The sequence below is a fragment of the Canis lupus genome, chromosome 13, assembly GCF_003254725.2.
Source record: "Canis lupus dingo isolate Sandy chromosome 13, ASM325472v2, whole genome shotgun sequence".
Lineage (NCBI taxonomy): Eukaryota > Metazoa > Chordata > Mammalia > Carnivora > Canidae > Canis > Canis lupus.
Window position 1 is genome coordinate 36,563,060 of NC_064255.1, and position 20,758 is coordinate 36,583,817.

General features: G+C 52.1%; 1 long non-coding RNA gene across 2 annotated transcripts; it reads right to left on the reverse strand.

Annotated features, from left to right (window-relative positions):
- Positions 1-1,372: 1,372 nt before the first annotated feature.
- Positions 1,373-20,492, reverse strand: LOC112662401 (uncharacterized). Of its 2 annotated transcripts, XR_007401618.1 has the most exons (4): positions 19,636-20,492; positions 16,350-16,875; positions 2,563-6,056; positions 1,373-2,431 (listed from the first exon to the last, which is right to left on the reverse strand). It is a non-coding gene; the product is annotated as an uncharacterized LOC112662401 (long non-coding RNA). The 2 variants fall into 2 exon arrangements; XR_003138492.3 differs by having other exon boundaries at positions 1,373-6,056.
- Positions 20,493-20,758: the final 266 nt, after the last annotated feature.

Consider the following 20,758-nt stretch of genomic DNA (forward strand, 5'->3'; position numbering starts at 1 on the left):
GCTGAGCAGGCGGACGACAAACAGGTCCCCAGACAAGCTGCCTGGGGCTCAGAGCCACCACCATCCCAACCATGCACTGTGAGGAAACTGAGGCAGGACTCCTCTGGTTGGCCCGGCAGGGCTCTGAAACACCCAGAGCGGGTGGGGGAGGGACACATGATCCCAGGCCCTCCTCCTGGCCTGCAGGGTGCAGGCTGGCCCGGAGAGGGACCATGTGACAGCAAGGGGCAGGGGGCGTTGACTCGGGCTGGACTGAAAGACCAAAGAAGTGGGCAAACAGGGGCACTGCCCCCCCCCAGGACCCACTGAGGCAGCACCTTCTCCGGAGACCAAAGTCCTTTGGAGATCCCAGGTGGGTCCCCGGGCGCGTGTCTCAGAGCGGTTCCAGCTCTGGCCACGTCCCAGCGTTCCATCTGCTCAGCCGTTCCTCTAGGGGAGGGCACCCCAGTGCCCCCAGCCCCCGGCCACCCCTACAGGGTTCTCATGCAGCTGGGACGCCCGCTAGTGACGCCGACCAGGAACTGGGTGGCCGTGGCACACGCAGGCGGGTGAGCTCACAGGGAACATCCAGGTGGGTGTCGGGGCTCGGCCGGCCATGCCCCCCGCCCTGCGCACCCCTGCACACGCTCAGCCTCCGGGCTTACCAAGCCTCTGACTGTCACCTGGCGGCCGACGGGGTGGCACATATTCCAGTGTTTCTGGTTAGTGGCGCTCACTGCCCGTTCGTCCCCACCGCCCAGCAGCCCCCCAACCCCGCCCTGGGAGCATCCTCTCCATATCCAATGCCCATAGTCTCCTGCGTTTCCCATCCTTTGCTTCTCGCCCGTCGGGATGTCATAAAGCACCTTGACACCGCCCCGCGTGTGGCCCGTGCTCTGGGGCCGGCCTCGCCAGTGGCCGCCAGTGTCCCCGCTGTCGTTCAGGGCAGGAGGCAGTTCTGATGTGAGGGAGCTCATCAGTCACTTCCCTCACGGCTTCTGCTAGGCTGGCCTTGATTAAAAGCATGCTTCCGCCCCCCAAGGCCACAAAGATATTCTCCTGCATGTTTTAAAATCATCATTTTACTGTTCTTATTTATGTACTGAATTCATCTGGAGTTAATTTAGTTAATATGGCGGCAAGTGGGAGACCTAGCTTATGTTTCCCCATAAAGAACTCCCATATTTCTCATGCCATTTAGTAACCGACCTCCCCCTTCCCAAATATGCCGCCTCCGTCAGCAGCTCGCCCACGCTGGGGGTGTCCTCCGCAGCCCCCACGCCCCACACGCCACAGCCCTGCAGCCCACATGCCTCCCCCCTGCTCCGTACCCTGAGTGCCGGCAAGTGAGCTCCCCTCATGCTCAAAACTTCATCATCCTTTTCAAAATGTGTTAAGCTATTCATAGGGTTTATTTTTCTAAATTAAATTTAGAATCCATTTTCCAAGTTCCAAAAACTCCTATTGAGGGTTTTGATCAGATAATGTGTTGAATCCATAAATGAATTTAGGAAAAGTCGGCATCTGTGCAGTCTCTGGTTATCCCGCTCCCGAGAACGGCCGTATTGGTCAGCAAAGGCTACGGCAGGTGTGCATAACGAGCGGCCCCGGCAGCTCACAGCAACAGGCCCTTCACATCCTGCTCACGTGGGGAGCCTGGGGCTCTGCTGGGCTCACCCTGCCTGGGCAGCCTGGGCCTGGCCGCTGCTGCGTTCAGGGCTGTTTATGGGTCTCTTTGTTCTCTCCGCACCTGTGGACAGTCCTGGGAGGATGGAGAGAGGAGCAGGACCCCTGCGCTGCCTCTGGAGGCCTCGGCTCAGCAGGGCAGGTGCACCGTTGCTCTGCCCGCCGCTCCCGCCAGCCGAGTGGCCACGTCCACACCAGCCAGAGGGGGCGGTGACGGCAACCGTGTCCGATCTCACTGTAAGGAGCCAAGATCTGAAAACAGCCATTAATCTCCTACACAGATGCACCTCCTTATTTATCCAGATCATTTGCAAGTTAACCACGAGAGCCGCCCGTGACTCCTACCCTCCAGACCCTGCCCATTGCTGAAATGGCTCACCTGCTGTGGGCAGGGGCGGAAAAGCCAGCTGTCCCTGTTCCCGGCGGCTCCGGAGGCCACCTCACCTACACAGGGAAGTGAAACCCAGGTCCCTGCTCTGCTCCGTCAGCTCGGGGCCACGTTTTCAGGACCATGAAGTGAGCAGACTCGCATGGAGCTTGGTCCTGCAGTCAGGCCGCGCCCGTTCCAGGGCTCACTCTGCTCTGCTGTGCGTCCCCGCACATCCCACGTGAGCCCTGGGCCTCCAGCCCTCCTGCGTGTGAGTGCCAGCTCCAGACCCGGCGACTTCCAGAGGCCCTTCCCAAATCTAGGACACTTCATGCATCTGTGGTTTCTGAGTCTTTGGAAGGAGAGTCCCAGCGTGGAAAAGAGTGAGGAAACGTGCTGCTGTGGGGTGGGGGGTGCAGAGATGAGGGCCGGCGGGGGCCTGGTTGTGCATCCAGGGAATGGCGTGTGTGTGTGTGTGTGTGTGTGTGTGTGTGTGTGTTTGGGGGAGGTGGACAGGCAGGAAGGCTCACCGTGTTCAAGTTTTTAAGAGAAGTAATGGGGCGGAAAGAGCAGAACGGTCCTCTGTGGCTGGAAATGTCAGAACTCGGAACCAGTGTCTGGAAGACGTGCTGAACAGACTTCAAGTCAATCCGGGGAGCCAGTTCTCCCAGGCAGGGCTCCCCAGCGATGAAGCGGGCTCCCTCGGCGTGCGGCGAGGGCTCCGGGCCTGGTCAGGGCACCTGGGCACTGGCTCTGACCCGCAAGGTTGGTCTTATGACAAAATGCACCCTCTGGGTGACTCTTCTCCTTTTAAGATTGTACTTATTAGAGAGAGAGAGAGAGAGAGAGAGCACAGGCAGAGGGAGCAGCAGAGAGGGAGGGAGAAGCAGACCCGTCGCTGAGCAGGGAGCCCGATGATGCAGGACTCGATCCCAGGCCCCCGGGATCATGACCTGAGTGGAGGGCAGACGCTTCACCCATGGAGGCCCCCAGGCGCCCCAGGGTGACTCCTCCTTTAGGTCCAGCAGCAAAAGACATCCCGGCACCTCTCCTCACCCTTTCTCCCCTTGAATGCACCCCCAACCCTGCCAGAGGGGCCCCGCGGTGGAGTCAGCCTGATGGATCCCATGTCCCAGACACCTGGGCATCAGATTCCCCAGCACGGTCTGCCTCGAGGGGCTGCAGAGAGGAGCTCCGGGGCCAGGGCGGGCAGCAGGGGCAGGAGGGAGGTGGCAGAAAGGAGAGGGACGGAGGAGGAGACCCTCCAATCCTTCCAGCCCTTGCTGGGTTCTTGGATCTGAGCTTTTCCTTCTGGCAGGGACTCGAGGGCAGACGAGCTCTGGGGCCGACACCCTGGGACACACTAGGTGTCGGCGCAGGTGATCCGAGGAGATGCCACAGCACGAAGTAGACGCGGGGAGTGGGGGGGCGGGGAGGAAGAAGGCCTCTCCCCGGAGCCAGAGCTGGCGGGCAGAGTGTCCTAAGACCCCAGCCCGGGGCGCCTCCACGTCCTTCCCCGGCCCCGGGGTCTCCCAGGTGGGCTGGAGCCAACGGTGGGTGCGGGGCGGGGGACTCCCAGGACTTGGCCTCTGGGCCTTCCCTCTGCTCTCTGCTCCCTGCCCTCGCCGGCCCGGGCAGGTCAGTGAGCTGCGGACTGGCCTTCTGAAGGGCAATCAGCAGGGAGGGCTCAGGGCAGGGGCGCCGTGCTCACACTGCTCCATCCCCTGGACTCCCCACCCCAGCGCACGCCACTGGACTCCGCCACCTGTGCTGCCTTACCTGACCCCCCCTCTGGCGGCCAGGGGGTCCCGCCCACATGCACAGAGGCCAGAGGTGCTGAGGAACCAGCAGCCTGAGGACCAGCCCTGGGCGACTGGCCAGTGGCCGTTAGCATAGCAAAACCCCGATTCTCTGGCCCTTATGCTGAGCTGATGTCACAGTGTGTGCAGGATACCGTGGCCCAGAGTCGCGACTTCCACGGCCCCTTGCGTGGAAACACACCCTTGGCTGGCCGCTTCCTTCCCTGCCTCCGATCCCCTCTCCCAAGCTGGTTCCCAGACTGTCTCCCAAAGAAGGAGTGTGCACCCGGAGTCCTCGTCTCGGGCTCTGCTTCGGTGGAACCCCAACCAGGACACGGGCTGCCCGTGCACGAGTGTGGGTTGGACATGGACCAGTGCCCCCGCCTCGAGGGCAGCGACCCCTCCTGCCTCCTTACAGTGCCAAGGACAGAGCAGAGGAGTGACGCCAGTCCAGGGGCCCCTGAGCCTCGCTCCTGGCCCAGCACGTTCTCCTGAGCAGGAAACCAAGTGCTCTCTCACTCATGCTAAATGCTCAGGCCCCAGGACCCCCTGTAGGGTGCACCTCTGGGGCAGAGCCTGGGGGATGCCGCCCCCTTGGGAACACTGGGGTCTGATGCCAGTGTCATTGCTCTGGCCAGCCCCTCACCAGCCACAGCTACTGGCGTGGCCCCTGGGGAACCTGGGGAGGACGGGGTCAGGCTTACGGCTCTCTCTTCTGGCCCAAGGAGTTAAGGTGGTCCCATGAGAGCAACCCTGAGCGCCACGAGAACTCTCCACGCCCGCCCCCACGGAGCTCCCTGCCTGCCTCTGCTCACGGGGGCCCAAGCACAGCACGGCCTGGAGGACCCCATCCTGACCCTGAAGGAGTTCAGAGCCCCTCCCCACTGGCAGGGGGAGGTCGTGGGCCAGAAGAGGGGAGCCCTGGGGCTGCGGGTGTGTTTGTGCGCGGGGTGGGGGAGCCAGGGCAGTGTCCCCTGGGCTGGTAATGACAATGAGAAAGGGATAATGATTCTTCATAAGAAAGATGCCCAGCTTGTACTGAGGAGCCTGCGTGCCAAGTCTCCTTCGACTCCCTTAGCAACCCTCAGGAGCGCGTGCGAGTACCCGCCCGGCGTTCTCCACGAGAGACCGGAGGGTAAGGGATGAATTCCGAAGCTCAAGATCCCCTAAATAGCGTCAAGAGGCCAGCATTGTGTGGAAGACAGAAGGGACGTGGGACGCGCGCCGTCCTCCGGTGGCTGGCCTGGGACTTGGGGCTGCGGGCCGGTGCTCACACCTGAGGTTCTCGTGGGCTCTGCTTACCCGCGACTGGCGCTCACGTCCTCTCTTGATTCTCAGAGAAACCCCTCCGGATGGATGCCCACCCACCGCAGCGGGGATGTTCCCCTTCCGCCGCCCAAAGGTCAGTGCCCCCCCCCAGCACCACTCATGTTTCCATGGTAACCACATTTCCCTGGGAGGACTCACGGGCCTTTGTCCATCGCCTCTTGCATGCCTGCAGCCCAGCGCGGGGAAGGTGCCCGCCGACGGCCACAGCCCAGCCATGTGCACAAACAAGGTCGCTCTCGCCCCGCAGCTGCACGAGCACCTCCTCCGCGCCAGGCCCCCCGGCTGAGGTTGGATTGGCCCAGCCCCTGCCAGCAAGACAAGGACGGGCCCGTGAAAGCAGCTAGGGAGAGAGAAGGGAGGGGAACTGGCACCTGGGTTGTGCTGGTCACGCCTTATGCTTTGCTCATGGTCCATTTTATCTCCATGACCAGCATCCGAGGTGGGGACAGTCATTCTTCAAGGAACCAATAAATAAACGGGCACCTGGAGACGTTTGGTGGCTTCTGCAGAGCCTCTCAGGTCAGGACGGGAATTCAAACCAAGTGTGTCCCACCTCCAAGCACCCGATGGCCTTGATGAGGCTGGAAGGACAGGCCCATCGTGTGATATCAGCAGCACTTGGCTATCTCACGAGCCCATTCACTCACCTTGGATGGTGACGCTCCTGCTTCTCGTCAGAGCCACCTCCTGGGACTCCCAGCATGGGGTGCACCGGAGCTTGGAGAGCCTGGGGTGCCCACACACGGGGACGCTCATCTTCCCGTGAAGAACAGAGCCAGCCAAGTGGAGCTCGTGTGCTGTTGGCCGTGATGGAAACTGAAAACATTTGTGTGTTGTCCGCACTCCAGGCTGCTGCCAAACGAGTCCTCACTTTCTCTGCACTTGATGCAGGCAGCCTGGATAAACACGACCCAGACGACTTTTACTGAAATTATCCAAGTAATTGCTCTCGTTTTTGTTTTCTACATAAAATCATGTTTGCTGGACCCCAAGAGGGTGCTCAGGACCAAACTAGGTTGTGTGAAATTGAAAATATGGGAAAAACCAGACCATGGAAGCATGTAGGCTGGTTATGGGGAAACGTCAATTATAGGAAACAGATGCCCTCTACTTACAGAATATGTTATGCCAGACCAACTCCCACAAATAATGGCCATTAGGGCTGGATGAGAGGAAGATAAACTGCTGTTTGAAGGCACTGGCACATGACCAAGACGGCCAAGATCTCGTCTCCACGAGGAGGAGCAGAGCAGGTAAGGGAAAGCTGCCCCTCCGGGGACATTGGCGATTTGCTGGGCAGGGAGCTGTGGAAGGGGGTCTTGTGGGTCTGGAAAGGTCAGAGAGGAGTCGAGGACTTTCCAGGCCATCGTCTCTGGAGGAGCCAAGGTCCACGAGAAAAGAGAAGCTCACAGAAGTAAGCCCACCACTTTGAACAAATGTTTCCCTTGGAGAATTTGCAGAACCCCAGCCTCACAAGGTCGTGAGAGGGCACAAAGCAGTGGCTCCGGGCCAAGAAGCCAAGGAGCAGAGTCCCCTAGAGCATAGGAGAAAACGCCAGAGGGAAGAGCCCGCCAAGCACCCCACGTTTTCTATAGGGGCCCCTACGGTGCAGGCTGGGACCAAGGACCAATTAGAACGAGGCCACCTTGCAACACCTGAGATCCAGCCTCGTGTCCCTGCTTGGCCAGCACGGCATCCTGCTCCCACAGCTGGGAAGGAGGACATTACATCCACTCGGGTAGAAGACGGCCTCACCCAGACCCCGCAACGATGTTGCAATGTGTCAGGCATGACAACACAACTGGAAAGAAATACAAGGCCGTAGACACTGACCTACGTGTGGTCCGTGGTCCGGACACCAGTGTTCCCAGATGCTCAGTGGGGAGTCTGCTTCAGAGATTCTCTGCCCCTCTCCCTCTGCCCCTCCCCCTGCTCATGCACACACTCTCTCTCACATAAATATTTTAAGATTTTATTTATTTATTCATGAGAGACACAGAAAGAGGCAGAGACACAGGCAGAAGGAGAAGCAAGCTCCCTGCGGGGAGCCCGATGCAGGACTTGATCCCAGGACCCCAGGATCACGAACTGAGCCAAAGGCAGATACTCAACCACAGAGCCACCCAGGTGCCCCATCAAATAAATAAATAAATAAATAAATAAATAAATAAATAAATCTTAAAAAAAAGAGAACTCTAGAAGTTGAGGCTCAGTCAGGAGACATAAACCATGAATCAGAACCGAGAAATCTTAATATAGACAGTTATTCATTGTTTCCAGGGGACTAGCCACCAAGATGCCCAGAGAACACTAAAGAATAGGGAGGAAGCTCTGGGGACGAGGACATGAAGGAGCGGCCTGCCAGCCTGTGGCCCCGAGCACCCTGGAGAGGCCGCGGCCGAGGTGTAGACGTCCACGGAGGGGCCACAGCCACCACCGCGAACCACCAGCACCCACTGAGCTACCAACAAAGCCGCCGCGGAGCTTCACGCCAGGAGTTCTAAATTCAGAAGGAAAGGTTCTGAAGTGGAAACCTGGTAACTCAGGAAGGGAAACAGCGACACGGAGGAGAAACGTGTGGGGGGCAATCATGAAAACTGTGTGCCTAGTATGTACGGGAAATAAAAATAGGAGGACTTCCCAACTTCCCCCAATGGCAGGATAGCTCCAGTTTGACTAACCCTTCTGTCCTAACAATGATAAATCTTAGAGAAAATATGTAAACAACTGTTTCTCTAAAAGTAAAAATAAATAAATAAAATCAACACACAAAACCCAGTTTCATTTCCATACACGATGAACAATCTGAAAAGAACGTCACACAAACAATCCCACTTAAAATGGCATCAAAAGAATTAAAACCCTTGGAATTGACTTAACCAAGGAGGTGAAAGTTATGTACAATGAAAACTTTGGAACTCTGCTGTAAGGAATTAAAGATCCAAATAAGTGGGAACACATCCCTAGGTCATAGGATCACAAGACTAAGTACGGCTGAAATGTCCGTATTACCCAAAGTGATCTGCAGATCGGGTGCAAAGCCTACCAAAATCCCAATGACTTTTTTTTTTCCAGAAATAGGAAATCTAATCCTAGAATTCATACAGAATCTCAGTCAAAACAATCCTTAACAGAAAAAACAAAACTGGAGACTCAGACTCCCTGATTTCAAAACTTGTTGTAAAGCTACAATAATCAAAACAGCGTGGTGTTGGCATAAAGACAGATGTATAGACCCACGGGATGGGTCAGCAACAATGATTAAATCCAGGGAAAATACAGAAACCACTGTTGGAGGGCACTGGAGAGGCACCCAAAGCAGAACCGACCAGACACAGCCCACAGTAAGGGCATCTGCCTGGACAGGCTCACAGTCCATCTGGCTCTTCTCCTGCGGGAATGAATCCCCAGCCCTCAGGGCACAATCACAATCGGATTAGAGCTCAAGAGGAAATCCTAGGTCTTACTGGGCTGGGAAGTCAGACGTCAACATTTAGGCCTGCCAGGGAGGCTGGAAATTGAAGGAGAAAATCCTAATTGATTTTCTCTGTATGCAAACTCCCATCAAATCCTTGACTCCTTCACCGCATGTCGAAGGAGCACCACCTAAACCAGAGGTGCAAGGCTGGAGGGACTGAGCGCCCGGCGCTGGACAAGAACCCTCTGAGGGTCTTGATGAGCATCTTGAGCTCTCGCCCGAGACCCCAGCAGGGGCTTGGGCTTCAGGACCACATCTTACACTGACGTCTGTACCCAACGGCACAACCATAGGACCAAGATGGTATACCAGTAATTTGATTACCTTCCAGAAGAAAATTTAACACTCTTAGACGAGATAACAGAATCTGGAGAATCTACGGCTCATCATCCATAGTGTCAATTATGAAAACAGATTACCAAAGTGGGGGGCAGGGGAGCTGCGGAAATGGGGGAGCTGTTGTTTAAAGGCACACACACCTGGAGTTGGTAGATGAGTAGTCCCAGAGCTCAAATGCAGAGCACAGGGGTCACAGTCAACAATACTGTATCTTAAGCTTCAAAGTTGCTAAGAGACTAGATCTTAATTGTTCCTGGCACAAAAAAAGAAATGATAATTACGTGACATGATAGAGGTGTTAGCTAATGCTATGGTGGTAATCATATTGCAAAGCATACATGCATCAAGCCAAGAGGTTGCACACTTCAAACGTACGCAGTGTCACGTGTCAATTGTATTTCAATTAAAAAACAAAAGCAAACCAAAGTGATCAGACATGAGATGAAGCAGGATTTTGTCATACGAGGTCAAAAGGAAAAAATCGTTAATAAAAACAGATCCATGCGTGGTCTATATGTTGAAGCTAGAAAGAAAAGAGCTTTAAAATATCTGTGATAACTGTTAAAATATCTGTAGGTAAAAGTGTATCTAATGAGTGAAGAGATTGGGAGTTTTTAGGAGAGCTATCGAAACTCTACAAGCCCATGGAAAAGTTCACCTGACTCTAAAAACGGGGCAGGGGGGATGGGGGGAAGACCATCAAACTTGAAGTCGGGTTATTGTTTGGAATTTTGTTGTCGTTGTTCAGAATTGCTATGGGTTTGAATACACTAAAGTATGGTGGAAAACAAAAATCGGACCACCATTCACCTACAGGGCAGCAGGAAGTGAGGCAGTGTGGGTGACTGAGAGTGGAGAAGAAGGCATATTGGGTCCCTAGTATCTGAAATTTTCTAAATGCAATTAAGACATCATTCTATCCAACCAAGAAGCTGCTCAAAACCAAGCAAATTAAACACAAAGGAAAACGCAGTCGGGCACGCTGTGGCGAAGAGCATCATGGCAGAAGGGAAGGTGGGGAAGGTGCCCGACAGGAGACAGTGACACTAGAGACAAAGGCAAAGACAAAAATGCTGCTGGAGCATCAGCAGAAACACTGGGGCCAGAGTTCATGGGGATGCCACCTTTGAGTGGCAACCAAGAATTCCAAAGCTTTCCAAGGTGGGGGTCAGAGAAAGATACGTTCATACAGATGAAAGCTGAGCGTCTCCACCGGAACGAAGAGAAGCTGTCCTCCCGCTACAGGAAAGGAGGTCACGCTGCAAGTGGTCAGCGTGTAGGTAAATAAGGCGACTGTTTCCTTAAATCCTTGGAACGTCAGTTGGCAGATAGTAAGCAAAAGAGACAACAGAATTAAAATATTATCCTTTGCAACTCAAAATGAATTACTGGGCACAGGCATTAAGCATCTGTGGCCGCTGACGTGGCGAAGGGAGATACCATCAGAAATCATGGACCTTGTGTCTGTCCAAACACCAAATAATGTCTTCAGACAGAGATTAAGCCTGAGTCTGACCCCATCTCTGAGTCCAGCAGTCAATATGCAGCACGTACAAAGGGCAGGGCCACGTGCTGGGGATGCTATCAGCAAAATCCAGACTGCGGGAGAGTCTGGAAGTCAAAGGGAGGGGAATGAGAAAAATAGGAGGGACTCACGGAATAAAAGGAACACAAAGGACATGTCACATTTTAAAAATTCAGCAAGACTCAGCTATAACATGCAGGGTTTCACCTTGAATGATAAAACTGGGTTTTATAAAAGATGTCATTACTATGAAAATCAGGGTAGTGGTTACTTGTGGGAGCAGGAGACGTGGCTGAGGCGGGGCTCAGGGACCGGGCTCCCTGCGGCTGACCACGTTCCGTCTCTCAGCCTGGCAGGCGGTGGTGACCGGGGCGCTTATCTAGGAACGCGTTGTGAACTATGCATTTCTTTTGTGTGATGTTCTGTATCTGTATTTTGTTTGACAATAAAACTACCTTTATAAAAGTACTAACAGGGGATCCCTAGGTGGCTCAGCGGTTTAGTGCCTGCCTTCAGCCCAGGGTGTGATCCTGGAGTCCCAGGATCGAGTCCCATAGCGGGCTCCCTGCATGGAGCCTGCTTCTCCCTCTGCCTGTGTCTCTCTGCCTCTCTCTCTCTCTCTCTCTCATGAATAAATAAATAAAATCTTTAAAAAAATAAAAATAGAAGTACTAACAATCTAGTGCAGGTTTAAACCCTGTGTACAAGTAAGATGACATGCATGCATGCAATTAGGGGAAATGACCGAAATGCAGGCTGAGGCAAGAATGGGAATTAGAACAGCTCCTAGGGCTCACCCAGGGCAGGGGAAGTTGGGCGTCTTTCTTGTTCCAACAGTCAGCCTGCAAGACCTCGTGGTTCATCGGTGTCCAGAAATCTGACCTCAGTCACGGAGAATGATTATCTCTAGACCAGATGTGACCGACTGGTCCAGACTAACAAAATAAAAAACCCGAAAGTATGAAACTACTTCTGATAATGCAACAAGGACAAAGCTCAAAAATGTTTATAGAAACACCAAAATATTCAGCACCCAAAACCTGAAATCCACAGTGAGACCAGGAGAAGATTGAACATAGCAAGTCGTGATGTAGACGATATGGAAGGACCACACTGAGCCTCTAGAGGTGTAAACCGCTGCGTCGAATGAGGGTGGAAGAGGGGACACAGAAAGCAACTGCAGAGAGACAGCATCCTTCAAAAGGCAGATTAAACCTAATATTATCAATAACTAAATGTCCTCAACACCCCCATGAAAAGGCAAGGATTTTCAGATTGGATAAAGAAACAGACCCAACCTCATGCTGCCCGCAACATGCTGCCCGGTCTAAGTAGAAAGAAGCAAAAGGACGAACAAGGTGATGGAAGATGGCATGCCGCGCTGGCACCCGTCCAAACAAACGAGCTGCAGTAGCCGCCAGCGTCAGACGGAGCAGATTTCAGAGCAAAGAGTGTTGCTAGCGATTTAAAACCTCATTTCAAATGATAAAGGGGTCAGCTCATCAAGAGGACATAACAGTCCTGCATGTTTATGCACTTACTCACAGAGGTTCAGAGTGCACAGAGCAGAAACCGTTAGAAACACGGGGAAAATAGACAAATCCACAAAAACGGTGCATTTTAAACACCTGCCTTTCAATTACTGGTGGAAGGAGCACAGTGAATCGGTAAGGACACGGAAGACTTGCAAAGCGAAAGACTTGGCCTGAGTGACATTTATCAAATACATTCTCAAGTGCGCATGGAATGTTTTTACCAAGACGGACCGCATTCCGGGCCGTTAAAACAAGACCTCGATGCATTAAGAGGGTTCGGGTCATATAAAGTATGTGCTGTGACCACAATGGACTTAAATTAGAAATCGATAGTAAAAAGATTTCTGGAACGTGCCCAAATATTTGGAAAGCCAAATAACACACTTGCAAATAACCCGTACATCAGCGGAGAAACCCAAAGGGAAATTAGGAAGTATTTTGAACTGAATGAAAGCTAAAACAGAGCACATCAGAATCTGTAAAATGCCACTAACATGTTAGGAGGAGGGAAATTTATAGCTTACAGACCAACATTAGAAGAGGAGAGGGCTTTCGAATCAAAGCTCTCTGTTTTCACCTGAAAGAGCCAGCAGATGAGCGTGGAGGAGACTGGGAATTAGGGAGAAGTCAGGCAGTGAGGTACGAAAAGGAATCAACCAAGTTGGGGGCAGGAAGAGGGTAGAGAGTGTCCATGGGACCAAACACTGATTTTTTTTTTAAAAGAAGATTATTAAAATCGGCAAGGCTCTAACCAGACCGATCAGGAAAATAGAGAAGGCAATTATCGATACGGGAAATGAGAAAGAGGACATCACTACAGATGTCACAGATATGAAAGGGATGATCAAAAAATACTGTGAACAGGATGCCAATAAATGTGACCACTTGGATAAAATGCACAAATTCTTTAAATACACAAATCACACAAGTTCTCTGAAGAGAAAATAACTGGCACAGCCCTTTATCTCTTTCTTTAAAAAATGAATTTGCAGGTCAAAAGTCTTTTCACAAAGAAAACTTATCATTTTGGACCAAGTGCCACATTCGGTGTGGGAAACACAGTCTTTTTAAGAAATGATGCTGGGCCAATTGGATGCCTATATTGGGCGAAAACGCTGGCCCTCCCCTGACATCGTTTTGAACATTGTTTACAAACTGCATCAGAACACCAGCTCCAGTGGTATCTCGGGCATAAATGTGAAGAATGAAGCAGTAAAACTTCCAGAAAGTGACATAGGGCACTTTCTTCATGACCCCGAGCAGCCACTAACCATAAAAGAAAAGATGAATGCATTATATTCTGTTAGAATGAAGAATTTACGTCCATCAAGAGACTTATATTCAGAATATATTTAAAAGAGAACGTCTATAAATCAAGTGGAAAAACACAAACCGCCCAATTTTTCCTTTAAAAAAATGGCACAAATAGCTCCAACAGGAACTTCACAGAGATAGTACTGAACTGGACAGTAAACCAGTATACTCGGTCTCATTAGTCATCAGGAAAATGTACGTTAAAATCACAAAATAGTACCACTACACAAGATGGCCAATTTTTTTAAAAAAGATTTTTATTCATTTATTTGGGAGAGAGAGCACAAGCAGGGGGAGGGGCAGAGGGAGAGGGAGAAGAGGTTCCATGCGGAACAGGGATCCCGACCTGGGGATCCACCCCAGGACCCTGAGATCATGACCCGAGCCGAAGGCAGACGACACTTCACCCCCTGAGCCACCCAGGCGCCCCTGAGAATGGTCAAATTTTTAAATACTAAATGTTGGCAATGATGTGAAGTAACTAAAAATACACAGCCCGTTGGAGGGTAAATCAGTACAGCCACTTTGAAGAAGTATCTGCTGGTGCCTACGGCAGCTGAGCCTACATCCTCTGTGACCACACTTCCAGTCCTTGATATCTACCCAGCAGAGACGTTGTGTATATTTATCGGAAGATATGCACATGAAGATTTATAGCAGTTCTAATTATAATAACCACAAAATAGAAATGATAATATTGTCCAACAGTAGGCTGGATAAATAACCCTCTGTGTAGTCATATATGAGTAACACAGTGAAACAAGGAAGAGCGTCTGAATGCACGGATGACTCACAAACATAATGTCGGGAGAAAGAAGCCAGTACAAAAGGCTACATACTATAGGATTCAATTTATGGGAAGTTCCGAAGTTCTAACTTAGTATGTGATGCCGGCGTGGTGGCTGCCTTTGGGGCGGTAATGGGAAGGAAGCCTTCCGGGTGCTGGTGAAGCTCTATTTCTCCATCTGGCTGGTGGTTACCTGCATGAATTTGCTTTGTGAAGTCTTACCAACCTGTGACTCACTTGTGATTCACGCATTTCTTTTTTTCTGAATGTGTGTGTATTCCACTTACATAAAATGCCAGGTAGGTGTGCGAAATAGACGACCGTGGAAATCCCATCTGGGCAGCGCTGGTGCCGCACCAGGGGCTGCGTACTGCCATCTGGAGATTTGAGTTCAAACTCTGGTTCTGCAGTCGCTAGCCCCAAACTGTGGGGACGCCATGGGGGCTTCCTTGATCTCAGGGGCCCGTCTTCCTGCCCCATTTCAAGGTGGTTTGAGGTTGAGTAGATAACCTTCAGTTTTGCTCCAAATGCAACGCCTGGTGTTTAGACGTGCTAAAATAACAGCGGGGCCAAGACGCACCCAGGTCGGGTGGCTCCTCTGCTCCCTGAGCACCTGGAGCCAGCCCCCTGCACCTGGAGCCAGCCCCCCGCTCCCAGCCTGGACAGAAGCTGCTGCCTGGAGAGTCCTGTTTCCTCAGTTTGCTATAAATGCCTTGGAGCAGATACTGGTCTCCTCGCCAGGTGCAGCATCCCACCTCGCGGAGGCCCCCTGATATGTGGGGTCAGCGCATGCAGGTGACAGGATAGATCCCAACCACTTAAACCCAGACGACGTGTCTCCTCCACCCGAAAACATCGATCCTCACCCGCCTCCCCGAGACTCCTCTTTTCCACTCAACTTTGCAGCAGAGAGCATGGGAGCTAATGGGCTTTTGCAGCTTCACATCCAACATACTAATTATAGTTCAAAGAACCACGTGCCGATTTAAGCATTTTTCTTTTACCACGTTTCCTGATCTTCAGGAAGGACTAATTAAAAACTTTTTTCTGTTGTTGCTTGTCTGACAGTTTTGCCAATTTGCAGTCTGACGTACGGAGCTAATCAGAAGAGAAGGCCGTCAGCAGATCCCCTCTGTCTGAAGTTCTGGGGCCCGGGGATGCCAGGAGGACGTGGTGCATCAGAGATAAATCAGCCCGTAGGAAAAGATTCAGTAAACATCGACAGGGCCACTCACTGCTGGGCAGGGTGCCAGCCGTAGACAGGGAACGAGACGTGGTCTAACCAGTGACGCCTCACTTACCGTCTGCAGGCAACGTGCACCAGCAGGTGTGAGTGTGATGGGCCTCACCCGCCCCTGCCCCCAGGACACGGAGGCCCTCTGAATCTAGGGACTCAGACTCAGTCTCTCCAGCACCTTGCAGCGAACCTCATTTCCTACACGGAGAACCAAAAGCCCAGAGCTCAGGTGGCACATGGGGCCCTCGCGGCCACAGAGAGCAGAGGTAGATCGGACTCTGCTCAAATTGGAGCTCAAACTCCATGATGCAACATCCAATGAAGTCATAAGGCTGGGGAAGGGGTCACAGATGTTTATCACAGGAGCACCAGATGCGGTTCTTTCTACCCAAGGACGGTGTCCTCTCCCTATAAGTAGGGTATGCATGCACACACACACCTCCCAACTCTCTGCACACACACACACACACACACACACACACACACACACAGACCTCCCATCTCCCTACAGAAGACTGATTCTGACCACAATACGAGAAGAGAGGAACAGAGTGCAAGCCCTTCCTCTACGAAACATTTCCAACCACATAGTCAGCCCCAGCCTAACCCTCAGTTAACAGATTCTAGGCTGATTTGGAGGGTTCAGAGCCCCTATGAATCCCTCCTGCAGCTGACACCTGATGCCCGACTCTGTGCCATCTGCCATGTACTCCTGTAGCTTCCCCTCCCCTCGGTCACCTGCACGTCCACGAGAAGGGCTGTGCTGGGAAGGCGGCCACTGGCTCTGCAGTGCTGGGGGCGCAGCCGGGGAGCCACGGTCTTAGGGCCGGGGCAACGACACAATAATACCCACTCACAGCATAATTTCTGGAAGAGCTCGTCTGTGCTTCTGCCACTGAAAGAGCTTCTAGAAGCACAAAGGCTGTAAGAATGGCCCTTGCCCTCAGTGTTTGTTCAAGAAGGGAAGCACTTACATGGACACAATGATGACGGGTCGTGTAGAATCGGGTTCGAGATGCGGGAGCCTGAAATGCCTTCGTGGGGAAGTCCTAAAGGACGAATGAGAGCCAGCCAAGGAAAGTGAGGGAGAGAAAGAGTTCTTTGGGAAGAGGGATCAGTGGTCCCAGGAAGGCAGGGAGGCAGGAGAGCACACGGTGCCCAAGAGCTGGGGCGGGTGAGACGGGAGGCCGGAGAGCAGGGCCACAGCTGCCATCAGGGTCCACGACTTAGCCTTTGTTCTGGAAGCAGGAAAAACTGTAGGCGTTCATCGGTGTGAGGGCACAGTCAGAATTACCACTTGACGGCCGCACTGGCCTTGGTGTGGGGAGTACTCTTCTTGGGAATAAAACTTGAGGAGGAGCGGTGAGCAGGCCGTCGCTGTCATCAGGACGGGGGTCAGTGGTGGCCTTGCCCACAGTGGAGGCAGAGGGTGGAGACAAGCAGACGGATTCCGTGCACAGTTCAGAGGTCGATGTGATGGAATCTGGGTGAGAAGCCGACCTGGGGATGAGGGAGAAGGAAGAGACTTGGGTTTCTGACTTGACAAGTGGGTGCGTGCGTGGGAGGGGATGAGATTGGGATTCAAGAGGAAGAATGGAGACAGGGGCTTCTGGGGACTCGGTGGACACAGGAGGAGTGGTTTGGGGGAGCAATCCTGGCCCCTGGGGCGAGGGGCATGTGTATGCAGTTGATCCTTCCCCACCTCGCCCAGGCTCCTCCCTTTTATTCCTCTGAATCGAGGCTTGCCTTTGTCCCTTTGGGTACCGCCTTCTGGCATAGTTAGGAACGTCCTCAGGAGTCTCACAAATGCCCTTTTATTTTAGAAAACATCTGGTCTTTTTTCTGATTGGAATTTAGGAATACAGTGAATGCTGAGTCTTCACCGCAGTGGGTGAGTAGGATTTGTGCAAACCTGGTTGGGAAAAGATTGATTTGGATGATATTTGCCGGTATTAGGGCCAGAGACCCAAGAGTGTCTGAATCTTGCCATGCCAACCTCCTCCTCAGTTCATTCCCCCAACAAGATTCTCGAGGAAGACACCACAGTGAGCCACAGGAAACCACTGCATGGACTGCAGCCTAATATATGCGAGGAAACAAAGTGATTTCTTATAATTTATAATTAACTGAAGCCACTGCAGATTCTCTGGTAAAAGGCAGATATAGAACATCACACAGGACCAGATGCTGACGCCAGGCTCCTTCTCGTCCTAAGCTCTTGGGGCCTCATCCCTGTGTCCAGCCACATGGTACGGTATGCTTGCAAAGAGAGGGAGCTGGTCAGGTGACGTTCAACATTCTGCACATGTTAGGCCCGACCCTGAGAAGTAGAGACCTCTGAGTGACATTTTTAAAAAATATTTTATTTATTTATTCATGAGAGACAGAGAGAGAGAAACAGAGACACAGGCAGAGGAAGAAGCAGGCCTGGAGGGAGCCCGACATGGGACTCAATCCCGGGTTTCCAGGATCATGCCCTGGGCCAAAGGCAGGCATAGATGGGGTGGTAAGAGGTCTCTTTCCTTATGATCACCCAATTATTGCTGCCATATAATGGGGAGACCCATTTTGGTAATTAGTGGGATGCTTGCAACACAGATGCTGAAAGAACCTTGATCTAGAATGGGAGTCCCTGATTGATCAGGGGTGTGTATGTGCACACATGCACAACACGACACACAGAGAAAAAGCCATCGAGACCTCGATAACAAGCATCTCTGGGGTAGCAGCCCCACTTAAAGGTTAGCTCTACTTGTCAGAGCTTGTTTGGATCCATTAAGCAACAGGCACCAAGATGGGGTTAGATGTGCAGGACATTTATTGGGGGAAACATCTGTGAAAGATCTTTTTGTTGGTCAAGGAAAGGTTAGAGAAGGGGTACAGAAGCTCTTTTGCAGATTTGTCACCTGTAAAGGAAAAGAGAGATGTGAAAGGATAGGGCGCCTCGGTGCAAATGCAGTGGGAAGAGGGAAATTGCCGGATGCATCACTCATGCTTCATGCAGCAGGACATCTGAGCAGCACAGTTTATGGCCATCACCCCATCTCCCCTGAAGAAGTTCACTGGTCCCCACAGAGGATGTGAGTGGCTGATGAAAAAGCATTCAGCTGGGGGAAAGCTATTGATGATGTTTAATGTGCAAAGGGACTGAGCACATTTGCACTTTATGAAAATTGATTCTTTCGAGGTGAATTTGAGGCCCTGCATTAAACCTCCTTCCATGGCACCCAACACAAAATGGAGCTTCCCCACGTCTCTTCCAGCTGGGCGGACTGACCCCTGTAGTTATCTTGTTCCCTGCAGAGCTCAGGAAAGCCATTAAGGAAGGGGGCGGGAGAAGCGACCTTCCTGTAGCGGGTGGTTAAGGTCTTGAAGTGCAGAAGGGCACGAAGGAGACCTGGATTCTAATCCTGACTCAGCCCCTTCCCCTCACGGACTGCTCACACCTGTATGCACCAAACTCCCCTGAGTCACGTGGAAAGAATGGCATTCCCAGCACTCACCTCCAGGGTGGCCCTGATCACTAGACCCAATGACCTATGAGCACTGCCTCGCAGCGCACCTGGCGTGTTGTGAGCTCTGCGTGGAGAGAACTGACCTCTCCCGTCCTCCCATTCTCCTTTCCCCTATATTCCATTCTGCCCAGTATAGACGACATCCAATAAATCAGGTGATGTTCATGATTTAATGGGTGATAAAATAGCAATTAAATATACAGACTGATGTAGTTAAATGCCAAGCCATAAATCGTGAGTTGAACACCTCCTCTGGGCACAGGAGTGTGGAGTGTAATCTCAGCGGGAGCCAAGTCGCGTCAGCACCATGGACAGCGCGCCCGGGCGGTGCCAAGGCCCAGGTGTGCGACCGGGGGCCAAGGCAGGGCTACATTTGACTGTCCTTGAGCACCAGCCCTCTGTTTCTTGGGGCCACCCGGCCATATCTTGCCTCTATCCTACCGCCATCATCATCATCACATTTCTGCACCCGACTGAATCACAAGATTCTGTTATAAACGTCTTTCTTATACACGGAATGAGTGTGTGAATGTGGAATACATAGGAATATCCCCGTGCACGTGCACACCGAGATGGGCCCTCCCTCCCTCCATGTCCAGGACGCCCCTCGCCGATCACCTCTATTTGTTTCCACTCCTCCTCCTTCCGTTATCACCTGGAATCCCCCCGGAGTTTGCTCCCCCCATTGGGCCAGAGCAGCCCCTGTGACGTCTTCATGTGGCGAAATGCAAGGATGGTTTCTCACCTCCGCTGCAGGCAGCCCGCCTCTTCTCCTCCTATGGCGGCCAGGGCACCACGCAGACTTGCCCTCCTCCTCCTTCCTTGGTCTCTCTCTCACACCGTCCTCTCCTGCTTTCCCTCCACTCTCCTGCCTGTAGGTACTGCCATTCTCCTGGATTCACCGTCAGGTCGGTTCTTTTCTCCAAACTCACTTCCTAACCAAAATCATCGCCCCAGCCCAGTTTTGTTTTGCTTTTTTTTTCTCTAAATGCGATTCCTATGTCCAGATGTCTAACACTTCGGTGTCTTAAAAGACACTCAAACCCAAAGTGACCGTGGCCACACAGTGTGTCTCCATCACCAAAATATCTGTTCTACATTCTTTCCCATCTTTGTAAAGGGCAGCTATGTTCAACATTTTCTTATCTTAAACACTGTAGAGGTGGTTTTGATTCCTCTCTTCACATCACACCTTATATCCAACTCAGAAAAAAATGTTTCCACCTTACTTTTAAAATAGATCCCAAATGTGAAATCACTGCCCATTACTTGTCTGCCAGCACATTTGCCCACCCACCATCACTTCACCTGGATTATGGCATCTGCATCCCCTCCTCCCATCAGTCTATTCTCCACACAGGATGATCACGTCTCATCTCACTCTACTCAAACCCTCCAATGGCTCCCATTTCACTCACAATAAGACCCTAACTCCCTACAACTACTTAAGAAGTTCTACATGGTCTGAAATGCCGGCTCCTGCACATGTAATTTCTCCAAAATCATATCCTATCACTCTTTCTGTTGCCCTCTCCTCTCCAGCCACACTCCCACCTCAGGGCCTTTTCCTTGCTGGCCTCTGTCTTGAACGTCCATGGCTCCCTCTCTTGTCTCCAGAGACAATGTTCAAACGTTCTCTCCTCAGATGCCTTGCCTGAGCACCGTATTGTGACATAGCACCTTCCACAATTATTCTCTTTACCTTATAGCATTTGTCACCTGGCATATTCTTTACTTACCTTTTGCTCTCCCCACTTGAACGCAAACCCCATGAGGGCAAAGACTGTCTTCCTTGTTCACTATCCTGGGCTCAGTACTTGGTCCATAACACTTGTTGGAGGAGAAAAAAAGAAAGAGAGAGAGAGAGA